Here is a 22,727-nt window from a genome sequence, read left to right as displayed (position 1 = left end):
CAACATGTACTGTACTGCCCTCTACCTGTACTACATGTATTGTACTGCCCTCTACCTGTACTACATGTACTGTACTGCCATCTACCTGTACTACATGTTCTGTACTGCCCTCTACTTGTACTACATGTACTGTACTGCCCTCTAACTGTACAACATGTACTGTACTGCCCCCTACCTGTACTACATGTACTGTACTGCCCTCTACCTGTACTGTACTGCTCTCTACATGTTCTACATGTACTGTACTGCCCTCTACCTGTACTACATGTACTGCACTGCTCTCTACATGTACTACATGTACTGTACTGCCCTCTACCTGTACTACATGTCCTGTACTGCCCCCTACCTGTACTACATGTCCTGTACTGCCCTCTACCTGTACTTCATGTCCCGTACTGCCCTCTACCTGTACTACAAGTCCTGTACTGCCCTCTACCTGTACTACATGTATTGTACTGCTCTCTACCTGTACTGCATGTCCTGTACTGCTCTCTACCTGTACTACATGTCCTGTACTGCCCTCTACCTGTACTACAAGTCCTGAACTGCCCTCTACCTGTACTACATGTCCTGTACTGCCCTCTACCTGTACCACATGTACTGTACAGCTCTCTACCTGTACCACATGTACTGTACTGCCCTCTGCCTGTATTACATGTACTGCACTGCTCTCTACCTGTACTACGTGTATTGTACTGCCCTCTACCTGTACTACATGTCCTGTACTGCTCTCTACCTGTACTACATGTCCTGTACTGCCCTCTACCTGTACTACAAGTCCTGTACTGCCCTCTACCTGTACTACATGCATTGTACTGCCCTCTACCTGTACTACATGTACTGTACTCCTCTCTACTTGTACTACATGTACTGTACTGCCCTCTACCTGTACTACATGTCCTGTACTGCCCCCTACCTGTACTACATGTCCTGTACTGCCCTCTACCTGTATTACATGTACTGTACTGCCCCCTACCTGTACTACATGTACTGTACTCCTCTCTACTTGTACTACATGTCCTGTACTGCCCCCTACCTGTACTACATGTCCTGTACTGCCCTCTACCTGTACTACATGTCCTGTACTGCCCCCTACCTGTACTACATGTACTGTACTGCCCCCTACCTGTACTACATGTACTGTACTGCCCTCTACCTGTACTACATGTCCTGTACTGCCCTCTACCTGTACTTCATGTCCTGTACTTCCCTCTACCTGTACTACAAGTCCTGTACTGCCCTCTACCTGTACTACATGTATTGTACTGCTCTCTACCTGTACTACATGTCCTGTACTGCCCTCTACCTGTACTACATGTATTGTACTGCCCTCTACCTGTACTGCATGTACTGTACTGCTCTCTACATGTACTACATATACTGTACTGCCCTCTACCTGTACTACATTTACTGTACTGCTCTCTACATGTACTACATGTACTGTACTGCCCTCTACCTGTACTACATGTCCTGTACTGCCCTCTACCTGTACTTCATGTCCTGTACTGCCCTCTACCTGTATTACATGTCCTGTACTGCTCTCTACCTGTACTACATGTACTGTACTGCCCTCTACCTGTACTACATGTACTGTACAGCCCTCTACCTGTATTACATGTCCTGTACTGCCCTCTACCTGTACTACATGTCCTGTACTGCCCCCTACCTGTATTAGATGTGCTGTACTGCCCTCTACCTGTACTACATGTACTGTACTGCACTCTACCTGTACTACATGTACTGTACTGCCCTCTACCTGTATTACATGTCCTGTACTGCCCTCTACCTGTACTACATGTCCTGTACTGCCCCCTACCTGTACTACATGTGCTGTACTGCCCTCTACCTGTACTACATGTATTGTACTGCCCTCTACCTGTACTACATGTACTGTACTGCCCTCTACCTGTACTACATGTCCTGTGCTGCCCTCTACCTGTACCACATGTTCTGTACTGCCCTCTACCTGTATTACATGTACTGTACTGCCCCCTACCTGTACTACATGTATTGTACTGCCCTCTACCTGTACTACATGTACTGTACTCCTCTCTACTTGTACTACATGTACTGTACTGCCCTCTACCTGTACTACATGTCCTGTACTGCCCCCTACCTGTACTACATGTCCTGTACTGCCCTCTACCTGTATTACATGTACTGTACTGCCCCCTACCTGTACTACATGTACTGTACTCCTCTCTACTTGTACTACATGTCCTGTACTGCCCCCTACCTGTACTACATGTCCTGTACTGCCCTCTACCTGTACTACATGTCCTGTACTGCCCCCTACCTGTACTACATGTACTGTACTGCCCCCTACCTGTACTACATGTACTGTACTGCCCTCTACCTGTACTACATGTCCTGTACTGCCCTCTACCTGTACTTCATGTCCTGTACTTCCCTCTACCTGTACTACAAGTCCTGTACTGCCCTCTACCTGTACTACATGTATTGTACTGCTCTCTACCTGTACTACATGTCCTGTACTGCCCTCTACCTGTACTACATGTATTGTACTGCCCTCTACCTGTACTGCATGTACTGTACTGCTCTCTACATGTACTACATATACTGTACTGCCCTCTACCTGTACTACATTTACTGTACTGCTCTCTACATGTACTACATGTACTGTACTGCCCTCTACCTGTACTACATGTCCTGTACTGCCCTCTACCTGTACTTCATGTCCTGTACTGCCCTCTACCTGTATTACATGTCCTGTACTGCTCTCTACCTGTACTACATGTACTGTACTGCCCTCTACCTGTACTACATGTACTGTACAGCCCTCTACCTGTATTACATGTCCTGTACTGCCCTCTACCTGTACTACATGTCCTGTACTGCCCCCTACCTGTATTAGATGTGCTGTACTGCCCTCTACCTGTACTACATGTACTGTACTGCACTCTACCTGTACTACATGTACTGTACTGCCCTCTACCTGTATTACATGTCCTGTACTGCCCTCTACCTGTACTACATGTCCTGTACTGCCCCCTACCTGTACTACATGTGCTGTACTGCCCTCTACCTGTACTACATGTATTGTACTGCCCTCTACCTGTACTACATGTACTGTACTGCCCTCTACCTGTACTACATGTCCTGTACTGCCCCCTACCTGTACTACATGTGCTGTACTGCCCTCTACCTGTACTACATGTATTGTACTGCCCTCTACCTGTACTACATGTACTGTACTGCCCTCTACCTGTATTACATGTACTGTACTGCCCCCTACCTGTACTACATGTATTGTACTGCCCTCTACCTGTACTACATGTACTGTACTCCTCTCTACTTGTACTACATGTACTGTACTGCCCTCTACCTGTACTACATGTCCTGTACTGCCCCCTACCTGTACTACATGTCCTGTACTGCCCTCTACCTGTATTACATGTACTGTACTGCCCCCTACCTGTACTACATGTACTGTACTCCTCTCTACTTGTACTACATGTCCTGTACTGCCCCCTACCTGTACTACATGTCCTGTACTGCCCTCTACCTGTACTACATGTCCTGTACTGCCCCCTACCTGTACTACATGTACTGTACTGCCCCCTACCTGTACTACATGTACTGTACTGCCCTCTACCTGTACTACATGTCCTGTACTGCCCTCTACCTGTACTTCATGTCCTGTACTTCCCTCTACCTGTACTACAAGTCCTGTACTGCCCTCTACCTGTACTACATGTATTGTACTGCTCTCTACCTGTACTACATGTCCTGTACTGCCCTCTACCTGTACTACATGTATTGTACTGCCCTCTACCTGTACTGCATGTACTGTACTGCTCTCTACATGTACTACATATACTGTACTGCCCTCTACCTGTACTACATTTACTGTACTGCTCTCTACATGTACTACATGTACTGTACTGCCCTCTACCTGTACTACATGTCCTGTACTGCCCTCTACCTGTACTTCATGTCCTGTACTGCCCTCTACCTGTATTACATGTCCTGTACTGCTCTCTACCTGTACTACATGTACTGTACTGCCCTCTACCTGTACTACATGTACTGTACAGCCCTCTACCTGTATTACATGTCCTGTACTGCCCTCTACCTGTACTACATGTCCTGTACTGCCCCCTACCTGTATTAGATGTGCTGTACTGCCCTCTACCTGTACTACATGTACTGTACTGCACTCTACCTGTACTACATGTACTGTACTGCCCTCTACCTGTATTACATGTCCTGTACTGCCCTCTACCTGTACTACATGTCCTGTACTGCCCCCTACCTGTACTACATGTGCTGTACTGCCCTCTACCTGTACTACATGTATTGTACTGCCCTCTACCTGTACTACATGTACTGTACTGCCCTCTACCTGTACTACATGTCCTGTGCTGCCCTCTACCTGTACCACATGTTCTGTACTGCCCTCTACCTGTATTACATGTACTGTACTGCCCCCTACCTGTACTACATGTCCTGTACTGCCCTCTACCTGTACTACATGTACTGTACTGCCCTCTACCTGTACTACATGTCCTGTACTGCCCTCTACCTGTACATACAGATTTGTGCAGATTTGATGCATATTCTCACATGCCCATAGATTTCAATGTAAAAAAATGCATTCAAACATCTACAAGGAGGCCCACAATAGCGACATGATTCATATTTTATTCTCTGAACTGAGCAACAATTTCTTGGCAGAAATAAAACACATCGTCTACTTCAATTTTTCCAAATCACATTCACTTTAATTTCACTGCATTAAGCTGCGGATTTTCCTGCGCCACAACCTGTACATAAAATCTGCAGTCACCTGCATCTACCCTCTACCTGTACTACATCATAGTTACTTAGAGTTTCCATAACTAATTATTATGATGAGTTACGGGATGAATGAATATACAAGCGGAATAATAAGTGGAAAAAGAAGAAGAACTGGATAAGTAAATAAAAAAAATGAATAAAACAAATACAATAATCCTCCCGGTTCCGGATTGTTGGTTCTGATTCATGTTCTTGCTTTAATCCTCCTTGTGGGATTATGCAGAGAATCCTGATACTGTTATAATGATCTGTTATGGAAATGTATCGCACAATAATAGTGAAAGATACATGAGGGTTATTAGAGGTCACTGGCTGCAGATCCAAGGAAATTCATACTAAAATAATCTATGTCTAAATTAACATTTTACCAGCCATATAATCGACCCCGGCCGCACAAGTAGACGAGAACTCTATATTATATATATATTACAGTAGCTATTATAACACTAACTGTTGTTTACAATTCAGTTATTGTGGCGCTGAAGAAGTTAAAAGGACAAATGTATCCAGTGTCAGTGATCGTCACACTCCCCGGAGGATCACGTACACACAGAAGCGTCTTCTATTACAAAGAGAGCGCCACCGCTGCCCTCAGGCTGTGTCTGGTATTGCAGCTCAACTCCATTTACATTGATGGAGGCGCAATCCCAGAGCCAACCCAGACACAATTCTGCAGCACCGAAAAATAATGGTGCCCACTGAAGATTCATGAAGACCCCTGCGTCACAATTTTATGAATCTGGCGCCCCCTGCACACTACACAGGACACTGCACATACTGCAGACCTCACTAATGTGACCCAAGGTTTCTATGAACAACCTGACTGCACAAAAAAGTACTAATATCTCCACCGCAATGTAATATAGGTTCCAAATATGTTCTGCTGCTTCCTGCTTTCTCCAATAGGGGGCAGTGTTGTCACCGTTCTGCCAGACGCATTGTCCACATGAAGGTTAATGGATCTTGGCAAGTAATTAATCGGCATGCAATTAAAAATGAACTAATTGTTAGTCACAGCGGCCCCTCACACCCACACTAATCATGTTCTAATCCAGCGCAGAGTTATGTCATCAGGAGACAGCGACATGTGACCCGGGAACAGACAACATCACCCCCAAACCTTGCGAAAAAGTTTCTCATACCAGAGCCAGAGCATGGGAAATGTGCCCAATTATACACTAATATTCAGTATTGCTTGTTTCTGCACTAATTCTGAGTTATCCTCTGGAGTATAATACAGGATGTAATTCCGGATCAGTACAGGATAAGTAATGTCATGTATGTACACAGTGACTGCACCAGCAGCAGAATAGTGAGTGCAGCTCTGGGGTATAATACAGGATGTAACTCAGGATCAGTACAGGATAAGTAATGTCATGTATGTACACAGTGACTGCACCAGCAGCAGAATAGTGAGTGTAGCTCTGGGGTATAATACAGGATGTAACTCAGGATCAGTACAGGATAAGTAATGTCATGTATGTACACAGTGACTGCACCAGCAGCAGAATAGTGAGTGCAGCTCTGGAGTATAATACAGGATGTAACTCAGGATCAGTACAGGATAAGTAATGTCATGTATGTACACAGTGACTGCACCAGCAGCAGAATAGTGAGTGCAGCTCTGGGGTATAATACAGGATGTAACTCAGGATCAGTACAGGATAAGTAATGTCATGTATGTACACAGTGACTGCACCAGCAGCAGAATAGTGAGTGTAGCTCTGGGGTATAATACAGGATGTAACTCAGGATCAGTACAGGATAAGTAATGTCATGTATGTACACAGTGACTGCACCAGCAGCAGAATAGTGAGTGCAGCTCTGGAGTATAATACAGGATGTAACTCAGGATCAGTACAGGATAAGTAATGTCATGTATGTACACAGTGACTGCACCAGCAGCAGAATAGTGAGTGCAGCTCTGGGGTATAATACAGGATGTAACTCAGGATCAGTACAGGATAAGTAATGTCATGTATGTACACAGTGACTGCACCAGCAGCAGAATAGTGAGTGCAGCTCTGGGGTATAATACAGGATGTAACTCAGGATCAGTACAGGATAAGTAATGTCATGTATGTACACAGTGACTGCACCAGCAGCAGAATAGTGAGTGCAGCTCTGGGGTATAATACAGGATGTAACTCAGGATCAGTACAGGATAAGTAATGTCATGTATGTACACAGTGACTGCACCAGCAGCAGAATAGTGAGTGCAGCTCTGCAGTATAATACAGGATGTAACCCAGGATCAGTACAGAATAAGTAATGTCATGTATGTACACAGTGACTGCACCAGCAGCAGAATAGTGAGTGCAGCTCTGGAGTATAATACAGGATGTAACTCAGGATCAGTACAGGATAAGTAATGTCATGTATGTACACAGTGACTGCACCAGCAGCAGAATAGTGAGTGCAGCTCTGGGGTATAATACAGGATGTAACTCAGGATCAGTACAGGATAAGTAATGTCATGTATGTACACAGTGACTACTCCAGCAGCAGAATAGTGAGTGCGCTCTGGGGTATAATACAGGATGTAACTCAGGATCAGTACAGGATAAGTAATGTCATGTATGTACACAGTGACTGCACCAGCAGCAGAATAGTGAGCGCAGCTCTGGAGTATAATACAGGATGTAACTTAGGATCAGTACAGGATAAGTAATGTCATGTATGTACACAGTGACTGCACCAGCAGCAGAATAGTGAGCGCAGCTCTGGAGTATAATACAGGATGTAACTTAGGATCAGTACAGGATAAGTAATGTCATGTATGTACACAGTGACTGCACCAGCAGCAGAATAGCTCGTGCTGACTCATTTTGCTGTGAACTGCTGTGGGTGTGGTTGTGTGCTGCTGAGCTCCTGCACCACCTGGAGCAATCTCCATCCACCCAGGCCTGCTCTCTCCTCCCCAGGGAGGGAGTGGGTTTTCTGGGATGAATCAAGCAGGAAAGTCCCAGGCTCCTGTCTCCCGGACCAGGCCGGCGGGGGGCAGGAGAAACAAGTTACCGGCCAAAGCAGAAGGGGTGAGAAGATCTGCCCGGAGCCAAGGACGCAGCGATGTGACCTCGGCTGCCACCCCCAAGACCCAGGGAAGCCGCAAGGTCTCCAGTTCACAGAAGATCAAGGCAAGTAACATCAGCCTGAGTGCTCCTCCTGGAAAGCTGAGTGACTGTGCGGGAAAGCTGGGTGGTTCAGCTGAAAAGCTGGGTGCTCACGGAGGTGTGCAAAAAGCATGGGGTGATCTTAAGGCCCGGGAGTCTGCTTCCATCTATGGCTCCCGGATTGCTGAGCACCTCCGTGAGTACGAGGAAGCTGGCAAGGCGATGAATAGGCTCCAGGAGGAGATAAGGGAGACCTTGGCCCTAGCGGGGGTGGCCACTAAGAAGAAAAAGTCTGATCTTCTTACTACCATAGACAGACTAAAAGCCGAGGTCACCGCTCTGCAGGAAAAGCGTCATCTTATCCGTGAGCACAGCGGTCCGTTTCGTGAAAAACTTGAAAACGACGCCAGGTTTGATGACATGCGCCAGGAGCAGCTGAGAAAGCTGAAGGGGCTTCAGATCCAGGCGGATGATGGCGATGATGAGGAGGATGAGGAAGACCTGCCGTGTCCGTCTGGTGGCCTGCGCCAACACCAGCAGGCCTCGCACGACAGGCTGCCTGCAGAGCAAGCGCCATTACCATCAGGCTGCGGCTCTGCCAACCTGGAGGAGGAAAGTGATGACAGCGGCCAGGGGGGGGCGCTAATGGCTCAGATCCGTCAGCTTGAGTCCCCAGTTCACCTCCAAAACTTCTCCTTCGGCGATGATATGCCAGGTGACGACCTAAAGAGAAAGAAGAGAGCCAAGAAGATCAAGGCGTCTCAGGAGGTGAATCTGGTGTTTCGTCCCCTCCCTGTTCCCTCCGGGCGGGCAGCAGTGCCAGCCTGTCGTGTAGGCCCCGTTACCCAGCCCAGCACGAATCCTGCAGTGGACTCGGTGCCAGGGTGCGGGGAGATTGCAAAGCCACGTTCCATCATGGCGCAGAGCACCAGCCTTGTTTGCAGTAGCAAGGATGGTGCAGGGAAGGCATCGGCCGAAAGGCCGGACAGTGAGGGCGATCCAGCAGGTCCTGGTACTGTGCGCTGCCCCCCAGTGGGAGGGGGGGGTGGCCCTGTGCCAGGGGCAGTGGCGGTGGCTCCTGTGGCTCCTAGCGCTGTGGCTGCATTTAGCTCCGGTGAGCAGCGGCAGTGTGATGGGGCTGCTGGGGCTTGTGGTGCGGCGCCTCCCAAGCGTCCTGTGCAGCCTGCGGGAAAGAGCGCAGGAAAAATGTTATTTTGTATCGGTGCATCAGACCCTGGAAATGGCGATAAGAGACTCTCTGGAATTAATAAAGATAAGAGACTTCTTGCATCCAGCGAGCAGCGGTGGACAAATATTAAAAGAAAAGCAGGACAACAAGGGGTTAATGCCAATGAGGCAGAGGGCACAAGTAAGATCGGGGTTGGAGCTGCCTCTTCTCAGGCTGAATCAGCTATGGAGGTGGCTCTATCCCCAGTGCCCAGTGACGCCGAGGCAACCCCAGGTCCTCCTGGCCCAGCTGGTGTGAGTGATGCAAGGAAGCGAGGCAGTAATGCACATAGTGTGGTGAATGTGGGGTTGGTGAATGGTGCTCAGGGGGATCCTGGTGTGAGTGCTGGACCTTCTGCACCCCCAGTGGTGGCCGCTCCCATAAGGAGCTATGCGAGTGTCACCGCTGGGGCAAGTGGGGTTAACTCCTTGTCTCCTGACTCTGGGAATAGCGTTTTGCAAAGGCGTCTTCTGGAGGCTCTCAGGAGAGGGGAAAAGTCAATCACTGTAGAGGGGAGAGAGGTTGATCTGTCCTTCTGGACAGACAGGCATGGCCTGGCAGCCTTCCAAGAGAAAAGGGGGGGAGAGACTGTATGGTCTTTACCCACAACCGGGCCCGGAGCTGCCCGTAGGAATGTGGTTCGTCTTCGCTGGAGGGGCAGTGACGCATGCCCACCCAGGTCAAGGGTGGTGGAGCTCCTCCTGAAGATGAACTTCAAGGCTAGTGACATCTTTGCCCTGATACATCCTTATGGTACTCCGGAGTTCGATGTCAGCTTTGTTCGGCCGGAGGGCTTAGAGCTCTTCTGGTCGAATTATGAGCTGGCAAAGAACGAGCCCGCATGGCGAGACTTTGCTGTGCAAGCAGTGTCTCGCCAAAACGCAGTCAAGAAAGTGACCGTTTTGACCCGTAACGAGTCACTTTCTTGCATGGACATCATGACTTGGCTAAGTCGTTATGGTGAAGTTGTACAGGTACCTCAGAAAAACCGCGATGAATTTGGCATTTGGTCTGGAGCCTGGACCTTCATGATGAAGTTGAAGTGTTCAGGCGGCACAGTCGCCCACATTCCCTCTTCAGCCTTTCTTGGGCGGGACAGAATCCTGATTTTCTACCAGGGGCAGCCGAAGGTCTGTCACAGGTGCGGTGACCCCACACACTTCAGCGCCAGCTGCCAAGTGCAGAAGTGCGCTTTGTGTGGTGGGCTAGGTCATCTCACTGCATCCTGTAAGGACATTAGGTGTAACCTGTGTGGTGAGCTCGGTCACCCTTTCAGCCGTTGTCCTCGCTCCTTTGCCAATGCGGTTGTGACCCCAGTGGAGGAGAGCCATGAGGTTGCTTCTGCTGAGGAAGGTACCAGCAGAGGTGGAGGAGCTGAGGGGCCTGTGAAGAAAAGCAAGAAGAAGTCGCCTTCTCAGTTGAGGCGGCTTGAAGCCAGACAAAAAGGGAGAGAACTGGGGAAGCCTCAGTCTGCTGGGGTGACCCTTGGTCCTTCCTCAGAGGCTGGTCATGCTACTGAGGCCCTGAGGGATGATGAGTTGGATGAGGAGGTCAGGAGGATGGGGCGCGAGAAAGGTGCCATGTCCTCCACGTCCTCCCATTATGAGAGTATGGATGAGGATAACAGGATTTGGCTAGAAAATAAGCGCAAGCAGAAAAAGAAAAAACGCGGCCTATCTAAGGTACCTAAGGAAGGGAAAACTTCCTCCCCTCTGGTTGAGCTTTCCAACCGGTTCCTCACCCTCGATGAGACCGCCTCCTCGGGAAGAGAGGCTGAGGGTGGGGTTCTGGAGGTGGCGGCGGAGCAGCCTGCAGGGGGCGCCGAGTCTCTATCCTCTGGGGATGCTGGGTCCTCAGAGTGGGAGACTGACTCAGAGTCAGGAGACAAGGACGAAGGAGAGGGTGGTCCGGGTGGGTCCTTGGGGGCCAGTAATAACATGGACACCTCGATTTCATTAAAGAGAAGTTGCCCCAATTCTGAAGGGAAAAGGCAAAAGGGTTCATCTTCAGAGGACAGTAGAGGGAAGGGAGGTAGTAAGAAAAAAGCCGTCTAACTCAATCACTCATGATGGCGGCACCCACTCCGTTGACGCTGGCGTCCATTAATGTCGCCAGCATTAAGTCTGATGCGGCTAGATTTGCGGCCTTTGATTTTCTCGGCCGTGTTGAAGCCGACATTTTATTTTTGCAGGAGACCAGGCTGCCAGATTTGGCGGCCGTGTTTAAAGCTAAGAGGGAATGGAGACACGGGCCTTCCTATTGGTCTCTTGCGGCCGAGCCGTATAGCGGAGTGGCGGTCCTTTTTACCGCACCGGTAGAATGCCGACGAGTTATTGAGTTAGAAATGGGGAGGTGCCTGATCCTGGATGTCCTCATGAAGGGACAAGAACTTCGTCTTATTAACATCTATGGTCCCCAGTCCAAGTGGGACAGGAAGTGTCTCTTTATGAGGATCAAGCCCTACCTTTTTACAAGTCGGCAGGTGGTCTTTGGAGGGGACTTCAATGCTGTCACGAGGTCCCAGGATAGGGGAGGTTCCAGAGACAAGCTGACTTATGATAGCGTCGCTCTTAATAGCATAGCCAGTGAGGCTCGCCTGGTGGATGTCCACATCCGGCACACCCCAGGCCACGCGGGGTTCACCTATTATAGGGGTAGCTGCAGGTCTAGAATAGACAGGTTTTATTTAAAGGAGGAAGCCATCTCTTCAGCAGTGTCCGTTGTTGAGGTGGAGTTCTCCGACCACTGTTTAATTTTGTTTTCTCTGAATGTTACAGAGACCCCCCGGATGGGAAGAGGCTACTGGAAGCTCAATTCGTCTCTCCTGGAAGAAGCAGAGATCAGACAATCCTTTGAGGACTTTCTTCAGAGCCAGGTACCATTGCTGGGCCTTTGTAGCAGTAAGTCAGAGTGGTGGGAGATGCTCAAGAAAAGGGTGGCGAGATTCTTCCGCCAGCTCTCGAGCCTCAGGAGCCCGGACAGGTACCGCCTGTATCAGGGCCTGAGGAGGAAACTCGAGCATCTCGTCTCGACTGGAGGTAGTCGCGAGGACATCTCCAGAGTGAAATCCTTGCTGAAGAGGTGTCAGTACGATAGACACGCATCTTTGGTTTTTGAGAGGGATTACGGGAAATACCGCTCGCCCGACCCTTACAGAAACTGCAAGATGTCAGTGAATGGTAAAGTTGTCACGGGACTGGTTGACAGTACGGGATCCCTGAAAAGGTCCAGATCAGGGATTCTGGAGGTCGTCAGATCCTTCTACTCACACCTCTTGGGCAGGAAGGATCTAGATCGGGATGTGATGTCGGCTTTCCTGGCTGAAACTGTCCCTGAGCCAGGAGTAGACCCCTCTCTTGATGTTTTGACAGAGATGATCAGGGAAGAGGAAGTCAGCCGGGCGATTGAAGGGCTCGCCCTCAAGAAATCGCCGGGTCCGGATGGCTTAACATCTGAGTTTTATAAGACCTTTAAGGACGCCTTGGTTCCCCTCTTGACTGAGGTATTCAATGAGTGTCTTTCCTCGGGCGCTCTGCCGAAGTCAATGAGAAGGTCAGCCCTGATCATCCTGTCAAAGGGTAAGGACCGATCTCGTATTGAGAACTGGCGTCCCATAGCGCTTCTCAATACGGACAGAAAGGTTTTGGCAAAGGTGCTGTTTAATCGGCTGGTGCAGTTTGCGCCCCGGCTCCTTTCGGGGACCCAGCACTGCTCTGTTCCAGGCCGCAGTACATTTAGTGCTGTGCTTTGTGTCCGGGAGGCAGTGGAGCAGGGCAGGGCTGGTAACTGGAAGGGGTACTTGCTGTCCTTGGATCAGGCAAAAGCGTTTGATCGGGTTAACCACGAGTACCTCTGGTCTGTCCTTCTGAGGTATGGCCTGCCTGGGGAGTTTGTCAATTGGCTAAAGGTTTTGTACGCAGGGGCAGAGAGTTTCCCGCTTGTGAACGGTTGGATTGGCCGCTCTTTTGAGGTTGGGTCTGGTGTTCGCCAGGGTTGTCCTCTGAGCCCACTTCTATACGTGTTTGCGATTGACCCATTCCTTAGGAGGGTTGATCGTGGGCCGTTAGTGGGAGTCGGGATGGACCAGGCGGCACCGGAAGCCACTCTAAGGGTGGTAGCGTATGCTGATGATGTCACCGTTTTTGTGTCCTCGAGAGGGGAGGCGCAATGGGTGATGTCAGAGGTTGACCGCTACTCAGAGGCTTCTGGGTCCAAGATCAACCGGGATAAGTGTGAGAGTCTCTGGCTGGGAGAGGGGGATCCAGGGTTTGATCTCCCGGACACTCTTCCAGGGCCCCAAGACTCTGCCAAAGTTCTCGGCATCGAATTTGGCCAGGGGGATTACCCCATGCAAAACTGGGACGGCAGGCTTAAGATCGCCGCCCAGAAGGTGGACCAGTGGAAGGGTTGGTCTTTGACCCTCAGGGAAAGGGTGAACTTGATTAAAACTTACCTGCTCCCATTGCTGATATATCTGGGCAGTGTGTGCATGTTGCCAGAACCCCTCTGGACTCGGGTGTACAGTCTGTTCTTCCAGCTGTTATGGGGGAATAGGCTGAACCTAATCAAGAGGGAGGTTACTTACCGCACGAGGAGACAAGGAGGGTTGTGTATGGTCAACCCTGTGGTGTTCCTAGTGAATACCTTTCTTAAGATCAATGTAGCAAACCTCTGGAAAGAGAGGGCTCCTCCGTGGGTATACTCCTGCAGGGGATGGTTTCGGCCTTTCTTCCAGGAATGGGAGACAGGAGGGCAAGTGAAGGATCTCCGTACACCACATGGGCATCTTCCGGCTTATGCTACCCCGGTTCTGAAGGTGATTCGCCGGTGGGGTCTGGGAATGTGGGAGATCAGGACCATGTCGAGGAAAGTCCTTGACAAAAGGGTTCTGTTGACCCATTTCCAGAAGCCTCTGGCCCTCAGGGATTGCCCAAGTCGGGATCTTGGGGTGGGTTTAGGTCTTTTGAATTCCATCAGGATCCCCTTGAAGTTTTGGGACTTGACTTGGCGCTGCTTCCATGGAAAGCTGTGTGTGAGGGACAATCTGAAGTGTAGGAGCTCTGAGGAAAGGGGTTGTCCCCGGGAGGAGTGCGGTGGCCTGCTGGAGAGCATGGACCACTTCCTGCTTCATTGCCCCTTTAACACAGAGGTGTACAACCGGGTGGGCGCTTCCATCCATTGGCCCGGGTTGGCCGGTCTCTCCTATGCGGAGTGGGCCTATGGAGCATTCAGAGGCCTGGGTGGCCGGGACCGCTGCACGTTATTCTTAGTCAGTCTAGTGGTCAGGTACCACACGTGGAACGCACGGTGTTTAGTATCGACGCAGCGTAAAATCCTCCCGGTGGTTGAGGTGGTTAGGAACATTCTGGGTGACCTGGTGAAGGTGCGCTCTCTGGAGTATGAGAGGCTGGGCACGGGGAGGGCCTCTCTCCTTTGGAGGGGGTTCTCCTTTAGTGTCCCTTAGTCTGTCATCTCCGCTCCTGGTGTTGGGCTGAAGCTGACACTGTAGATTTTTGTTTTGTGTTATGAACATATAGAGATGTAGGGGCTTGCAGGCGCCGAACCTGGGCTTTATGTGGTTGGTTTGTTATATGTTGATATGTTTAATGTGTTTGTATCTTGTGTACAGTGTGTATTTATGTAGTTATAGTTAATGTGTATATAGCTTGGTTGGTTTTTGGGGTGTTGGTGTTAGGGTGTTAGGTTGGGAGGGGGGTGGACGGGATTTGGACAATATGATCCTGGGCACTGGTCTGGACTATATAGCGCGAACTTTGGACGTTAGACCAGTGTCTGGGTGGGAGGGTGATGGGCGTGGGATTTAGTTAGTTATATTTAATGTTTTTATTTCCTGTTTGTCTTTTTTTTTCTTTTTTTTTTTTTGCTGTGTATTCTTTAGTTATTTATGGGAAAAAAAAAAAATTATTATAAAAAATTATATAAAAAAAAAAAAAAAAATTAGGTGGTGGGATTGGGTGAAGGTTTTGTTTTATAATGCTGATTGTGTGGTGTGTGTGTGGCTGGGCCAGGAGATTTTCGTAAGTCTCTTTTAGTTTGTATTATTGTTTTGTTATTATTATTATTGTTTTGTTTTGCCAGAAGTTATGGCTTGATTTATGTTTATTGTTGTAATATTTTTCATTTTTATATATAAAATAAAAGATTTACAGGATGTAACTCAGGATCAGTACAGGATAAGTAATGTCATGTATGTACACAGTGACTGCACCAGCAGCAGAATAGTGAGTGCAGCTCTGCAGTATAATACAGGATGTAACCCAGGATCAGTACAGAATAAGTAATGTCATGTATGTACACAGTGACTGCACCAGCAGCAGAATAGTGAGTGCAGCTCTGGAGTATAATACAGGATGTAACTCAGGATCAGTACAGGATAAGTAATGTCATGTATGTACACAGTGACTGCACCAGCAGCAGAATAGTGAGTGCAGCTCTGGGGTATAATACAGGATGTAACTCAGGATCAGTACAGGATAAGTAATGTCATGTATGTACACAGTGACTACTCCAGCAGCAGAATAGTGAGTGCGCTCTGGGGTATAATACAGGATGTAACTCAGGATCAGTACAGGATAAGTAATGTCATGTATGTACACAGTGACTGCACCAGCAGCAGAATAGTGAGCGCAGCTCTGGAGTATAATACAGGATGTAACTTAGGATCAGTACAGGATAAGTAATGTCACTTATCCTGTACTGATCCAGAAGAGGACGTACCCACAGCGTTGGGGGAGGCCGGCATGACGCGGTCCAGGGGGAGGAAGCCGTTGTTAAGGGGAGGGGTAATTAGTGGCGGGAGTAGTTAGGGGGAGGTATTAAATTTGATAGGAGTAGTGAGGGGATCAGCCATTTTAGGTTTACCAGGCAAAGGAGTAACAGCATTGAGAGAACTGATGGCAGATGTGGCGGCGCTTCTATCACAGCTTCGGGCGCTGGCAGCAACAGGCGGTCCGGAGCTGCGCCAGCAAGTGATGGAGGCGATGGAGCTGCCGGGCGTTGGAGGAGTACAGACGGATGCTGGGAGAGGAGCGAGGACGGCGGCTCAGGAGACGGGAGGTCAGGAGCAGGGAGTACGGCGCTCCAGGAGATCGCGACCGCCCGATCGCCTTAGTCCGGAGGCTACTCCCCGCACCCGCCGTCGGGTTAGGAGCCCCTCTAGGGACCCTCCAGCGCGGAGCGCAGGATCAGGCGCAGGTAACTGTCGCTCCCGCGCTGAGAGGAATCCAGGTACCCGGGCGGGTGGCACGGACAGCGCTCCACGGCCTGGTCAGAGTCGCAGGCCGGGAGCAGGTGGTTCAGGACGCCGTGGGAGCTCTTTAATGGCGATCGCGGGGCCCCCTACTGGCGATGTTCCGGTCGGGGGGGGCGCCCGTTTGTCGACTACTACAGCAGTGGAACCTGGAGATACTCGTGGGCCCCGTGCGGGGGCTGCATGGTCGGTGATGGTGGGGGAGGAGACGGAAGGCGGAAGGGGAGAAGGCGGCGCCGCTCCAGCGGTGGCAGCATCATCAGTGGCACAGTCCCCCAGTGCGGCTTGCCTGTCCTGCTGTGGTTGTTCAGGAGCCAGCAGCCATCTGTCTGCAGGAAACAGCGAGAGGAGCGTGCAACGGGTGGAGAACGTCCTGGCCGCTGGTGGGCACACAGCACCCACGCAGCATGGTGAGTCAGTTTCTGTGTCTGTTCAGTCGGGGGGTTTGGGGTCTCCAAGGAGTGGAGTGAGTGATGGGGGGACTGTGGAGGAGATGAGGTCATTGATGGGGAGTATGCGTGAGTTGTTAACGAGGTGTGAGGGATCGATAGCAGGGGCGTCTCCAGTGGCAGCATGGGTACCGTGGTCTGGGCAGGGGACGGGGGGCGTTTGGCGAAGGGATTCGGGGGTGACGGTGTCTGTTCAGACGGAAAAGGAGAAGGATGAGAGGGTTCGGTTGGACGACAGGGCAAAAGGGGAGGTGTATGTGTGTTTTGAGGGGCAGCTGGGGTCTCATTTGAAGAAAGAAGTAAAAGAGAAGATTTGGAGGGACGAATATGTGGAGATTTTCTCGCTTCTGCCGCTGTCTAAATTTAATTTGGACAAGGGGAAGAAGGAGGAATCAAAGAAGGAGGAGGAGGAGAAAAAGCGGTGGCGAATGATTCCCCAGACCTTTCAAAACTGGTTCCAGGCGTATTCTATACTAGCAAGTGTAATTGGGGAAAAGGCTCCTGAGAACTGTTCGGGGTTATTTTGCTATCAAAACGCGATTGGGGAGGCTTACAGGTCGTATGGGGGGCAGACGTGGCTCAGATACGACGAGGATTTTAGGCAGAGGAAGGCCGTGCGGCCTAGTATCAGGTGGGATCAGAAGGATATAGGACTGTGGCTGCAGGTGATGGCGCCGGTAAAATTTGGGCAGTCCTTTCGAGGGGGGAGGGAGGAAGCCGGAACTAGTAGTTCCAGTTCCTCGGGCCAGCAGAAAGAGAGTTCAAGCGGCACCAAGGGGGGGGCTTGCTGGCAGTTTAATGATGGGTTGTGCAAGTACGGGTCAAACTGTAAATTCAGGCATGTGTGCTCCACTTGCGGAGGGTCGTCACATGGGACGGCAAAATGTTTCAAAAAGAACAAAGGGCGTAGCGGAGGCAACGCTGGTCATGGGGGAGACTCCGGTGAGGCTTCTAGAGATGGAGCCTTATCTAAATAGATACCCGGAAGTGGAAAAAGCGGCGTTATTGAGGGGGGGTTTTGGGGAGGGTTTTCGGATTCCGGCGCCGGGGCACGCAGTTCCATTTACTACTAGGAACTTGAGGTCAGCATATCAATATCCTGGGGTAGTACGTGAAAAATTGGCTAAAGAAGTGGAGTTAGGGAGGATGGCGGGCCCATTTGCAAGGATACCGATTGAAGGATTGATTGTGTCTCCGCTAGGGGTGGTCCCAAAGAAAGAAGCGAACAAATTTCGTTTAATTCATCATCTTTCTTACCCGAAGGGGTTGTCAGTGAATGATGGTATTTCACCAGAGGTTTGCACGGTGGCGTATACATCATTTGATAAGGCGGTGGAATGGGTGAGGAAGTATGGACGGGGGGCTCTGCTGGCGAAGACGGATATCGAATCCGCTTTTCGGTTATTGCCGGTGCATCAAGATAGCCTGCGGCTGCTTGGGTGTTTTTGGGAGTCAGCTTTTTATGTCGACCGCTGCCTTCCAATGGGGTGTTCGGTGTCGTGCGCATACTTTGAGGCATTCAGCTCGTTTTTGGAATGGGCGGTGAAGCAAGAGGCGAGGGTGGACTCCCTAATTCACTATTTAGATGATTTTTTGTGCATTGGACCTGGAAATTCCAGGGTATGTCACGCTCTACTGGCTACTATAGAGTGGGTAATGAGGAAGTTTGGAGTCCCACTGGCTCAGGAAAAGACTGAAGGGCCTACTTCTTGTCTGGTTTTCCTGGGGATCACGCTGGATACTGAAAAAATGGAGTGCAGGTTACCTGAGGATAAGTTGGTGGCTTTAAGGGAGGAGGTAAGAAGGAGTTGCAGGGTTAAAAAGTTGAGGTTGAAGGAAGTTCAATCATTGTTAGGTAAGTTGAATTTCGCGTGCAAAATTATACCAATGGGCAGGGTTTTCTGCAGACGATTGGCGGCAGCAACGGCGGGAATAAAGGCGGCGCATCATTTTGTTCGTTTGAGCGGGGAAATAAGAGAGGATTTGGTTGTATGGGATGGGTTTTTGGAAAATTACAACGGGCGTTCGTTGATGCTGGAGGAGGTAGTGGACAGCTACGATTGGGAATTGTTTACTGATGCGGCCGGGTCGGTGGGTTTTGGCGCTTACTGTGGGGGGCAGTGGTGTGCGGGAGAATGGCCGAAAGAGTGGTTGGAGGCTGGGTTAACAAAGAACCTGGCGTGTCTGGAGATGTTCCCGATTGTGGCAGCGGTGGAGATTTGGGGGGAATGTTTTCGAAATAAGAAAGTGAGATTTCACTGCGACAACCAGGCGGTAGTTCAAGCGATCAATGGAGTATCGGCATCGTCTCCACCGGTGGTGCGGCTGTTGCGGCATTTGGTATTATTGTGCTTGGGGCTGAATTCATGGGTGGTTGCTGTTCATGTTCCGGGAATTGAGAACTCCATTGCTGATGCATTGTCTCGGTTGCAGTGGGATCGGTTTCGGCAGCTGGCTCCGGTCGCGGAGGAAGAAGGGATTCCCTGCCCGCCGCATCTGTGGGAGATAGCCTTCGAACGGCGGAGGCGTTGATAAGAGCGTCTCTGGCTGAGGGCACTTGGTCGGCGTACAAGGAGGTATTGGATAGTTGGGACAGATTACTGGGGGAATTGGGAGGTGGAGGGACCGATGATGAGCGATTGACAGGATTGTTGGTTTGGATTGGGAGAGCGGCTAGCTTGGGATGGTCTAGGGCAAAAGTGAGCAGAGGGGTTGCCGCGTTAGCTTTTGGATTTAATTTGCAAGGAGTGACGGATATGACTAAGAGTTTTCTGTTTAAGAAGGCGTTGCGGGGTTTTAAAAAGGGGGTAGGAGTAAGTAAGGATGGGAGAATGCCAGTGTCGTTCGGTTTGTTGGAACGTTTGGGGGAGGAGTTGCAGTTGGTTTGTGAGTCGGCTTATGAAAGGAAGTTGTTTCGTTTGGCTTTTTCATGGGCGTTTTATGGGGCCCTGAGAATCGGGGAGTTAATAGCGCCAAACAAAAAAGCTAAAGGGGGTATTCTGAGGGAGGATGTGGTATTGGGAACTGATTGGGTGGAGTTTGGCATACGAAAATCAAAAACTGATTTGTTTGGTATGGGTCGCAGAGTGACGTTGTATGAGGTACGAGGGACAGTGATGTGTCCTTGGGGGTGTTTGAAGGAATTCTTGGAGGACCGGGGAGAGAAAACGGGCCCATTGTTGTGTCATGCGGATGGGTCCTTTCTTTCCCGTTTTCAGTTTACAGCGGTGTTCCGGAAAAGCTTGGTTCGGCTGGGGTTGGATGCGAGTTCGTTCGCATCACATTCGTTTAGAATCGGTGCAGCAACGGAGGCTGTAGGTAGAGGGCTGGGTCCCGAAGCAGTGAAACGTATTGGGAGATGGAGTTCGGGGAGATATAAGTCTTATGTGCGACCGCAGCTGTTGGAAGAGTAATAGTGCTCCTTAGTTGGATTAAGTTCAGTCAAGGTTGTTTGTTGTTAATTCTATTTTTGTATTTACAGGTAGCACCCCTTTATTGGTATGGATTCTCGGACACTCCTACGTATATTGGGGGTCTCAGAGAGCAGCCAGGCGACCTGATGGGAGGCAATTGGGTTTTGATCGGACGAAGGTAACAGTGCGCTGGCTGGGTTTTCGGGGGATGAAATGGGGTAAGGTGCTATCGGAGTTTCGGAAGTTTGTGGAATTGGATAAGTGTCCAGAGGTAGTCGTTTTCCATGTTGGGGGGAATGACTTGGGTGGACAACCGGTGAGAGAGCTGATTAGAGATATACAACATGATTTGTTGAAGTTAATGGTGGAATTCCCGTCTTTGGTGATTGTTTGGTCGGATGTGGTTTATAGACGGGTTTGGAGACATGCGAGGTCTGTTAGCCGTTTGAACAGGGCCCGGGTGAAGCTGAATAGAGCAGTGGGCGGTTTTGTGGTAAGGAACGGGGGTTTGGCGATTCGCCACAAGGAATTGGAGGATGGCAGCGCTGAATATTGGCTGGCTGATGGTGTTCACCTTAATGCGGTTGGCATTGACTTATGGGCTCTTGGCATTCAAGGGGGAATGGAACGAGCACTGTCAATGGTGGGGGCTGCGCAGTCTTAAGGTGGGTTAAGGCCTGCTTGCTGTGGCAGGGGGAAGGGAAAAGTCCTTGGAGTTGGTGGAGCTACAAGGGGGAGCGGGGGAGAACATGGCGGATAGTTTTCCCCTGAATTCGGGGCCATGCCTAGGGGTATGGCAGTATGGACTCCTGCTGGGTGGTGTCCCGGGGAGTGGAAAATTGGGAAAGCCATCTGCGAGATATGGTGCCCTTGAACCGGAGGTGGCGGTTGGGGGTAATAACGATAAGAGCAGAATGGCATTTGTAATTTGGAGCTCCAAGGACCTTTCTTCTTATTAGGATCAGGATTATGAGGGGGGGAAATGTTTATTGATGTTTCAATATTTGTTGTATGTTATAATAAAATTGGCTGCTGTGGCCAGATTATTCCAAAAAGGCGGTGTCAGAGTGTTTCTTTAGGTACAACGTCTGGATCTGGTTACAGTAGAAGAAGGAAACGGCGACCAGGACTCCCCAGTGCCGTGTCAAGAAGAGGACGTACCCACAGCGTTGGGGGAGGCCGGCATGACGCGGTCCAGGGGGAGGAAGCCGTTGTTAAGGGGAGGGGTAATTAGTGGCGGGAGTAGTTAGGGGGAGGTATTAAATTTGATAGGAGTAGTGAGGGGATCAGCCATTTTAGGTTTACCAGGCAAAGGAGTCCCGCCCACCCGCCCTTAAATTAGCAGGGTTGGTTTAGAGGCTTATATATTGTTACGGCAGTTTAGGGCAGGGGGAAGGGAAAAGTCCTTGGAGTTGGTGGAGCTACAAGGGGGAGCGGGGGAGAACATGGCGGATAGTTTTCCCCTGAATTCGGGGCCATGCCTAGGGGTATGGCAGTATGGACTCCTGCTGGGTGGTGTCCCGGGGAGTGGAAAATTGGGAAAGCCATCTGCGAGATATGGTGCCCTTGAACCGGAGGTGGCGGTTGGGGGTAATAACGATAAGAGCAGAATGGCATTTGTAATTTGGAGCTCCAAGGACCTTTCTTCTTATTAGGATCAGGATTATGAGGGGGGGAAATGTTTATTGATGTTTCAATATTTGTTGTATGTTATAATAAAATTGGCTGCTGTGGCCAGATTATTCCAAAAAGGCGGTGTCAGAGTGTTTCTTTAGGTACAACGTCTGGATCTGGTTACAGTAGAAGAAGGAAACGGCGACCAGGACTCCCCAGTGCCGTGTCATGAGTTACATCCTGTATTATACTCCAGAGCTGCACTCACTATTCTGCTGCTGGTGCAGTCACTGTGTACATACATGACATTACTTATCCTGTACTGATCCTGGACATGTTTCTGCCTTGGCCCATTACTTTCAGAGCTGTGAACCGCAGGTGTTTGTGCCATTGTGTGAGTATAATCCCCTGTTTGATAAGCAGTTGTTGGCTTCTTTGTGCACAGATTTCTTAAATATTTGACTACATTCTGGTTGCGGTTGGCACATATTATATTACTCCCCCTCCTTCCCTCCTCATTCATTTGTCCTATCTTTATCCATTTTCTGCAATTGCATTCAAAATCCTTCCTGCATTGTACTTGCAGACGGGTTCAGTTTTCTTTTTCTGCCAATGCAGCCAAATTATACAAAATATCACACAAACCCCAAAGCCTTTTATATTATACTTATACTTAGTTATTACAGTCTTTGCAAAAACGGAAACCAAATCCCCATAGTGAAATCTGATGTGTCCTGCACCGGAGACTCTATGAATGTATAGACCCTCTCACGCTCTTTTAATCATAGAGCAAATAGTAGATGAGGTAATACTCGAGGC

The 22,727-nt window shown here is 49.8% G+C and overlaps 1 protein-coding gene across 2 annotated transcripts in view; it reads right to left on the bottom strand.

The window, feature by feature from the left end:
• Positions 1–22,727, bottom strand: part of B3GALT5 (beta-1,3-galactosyltransferase 5) — a 50,497-nt gene that overhangs the window by 2,536 nt on the left and 25,234 nt on the right. The window lies entirely within an intron of this gene.

The sequence above is a fragment of the Engystomops pustulosus genome, chromosome 2, assembly GCF_040894005.1.
Source record: "Engystomops pustulosus chromosome 2, aEngPut4.maternal, whole genome shotgun sequence".
Classification (NCBI taxonomy): Eukaryota; Metazoa; Chordata; class Amphibia; order Anura; family Leptodactylidae; genus Engystomops; species Engystomops pustulosus.
This window is presented reverse-complemented; position numbering and strand designations above follow the sequence as displayed.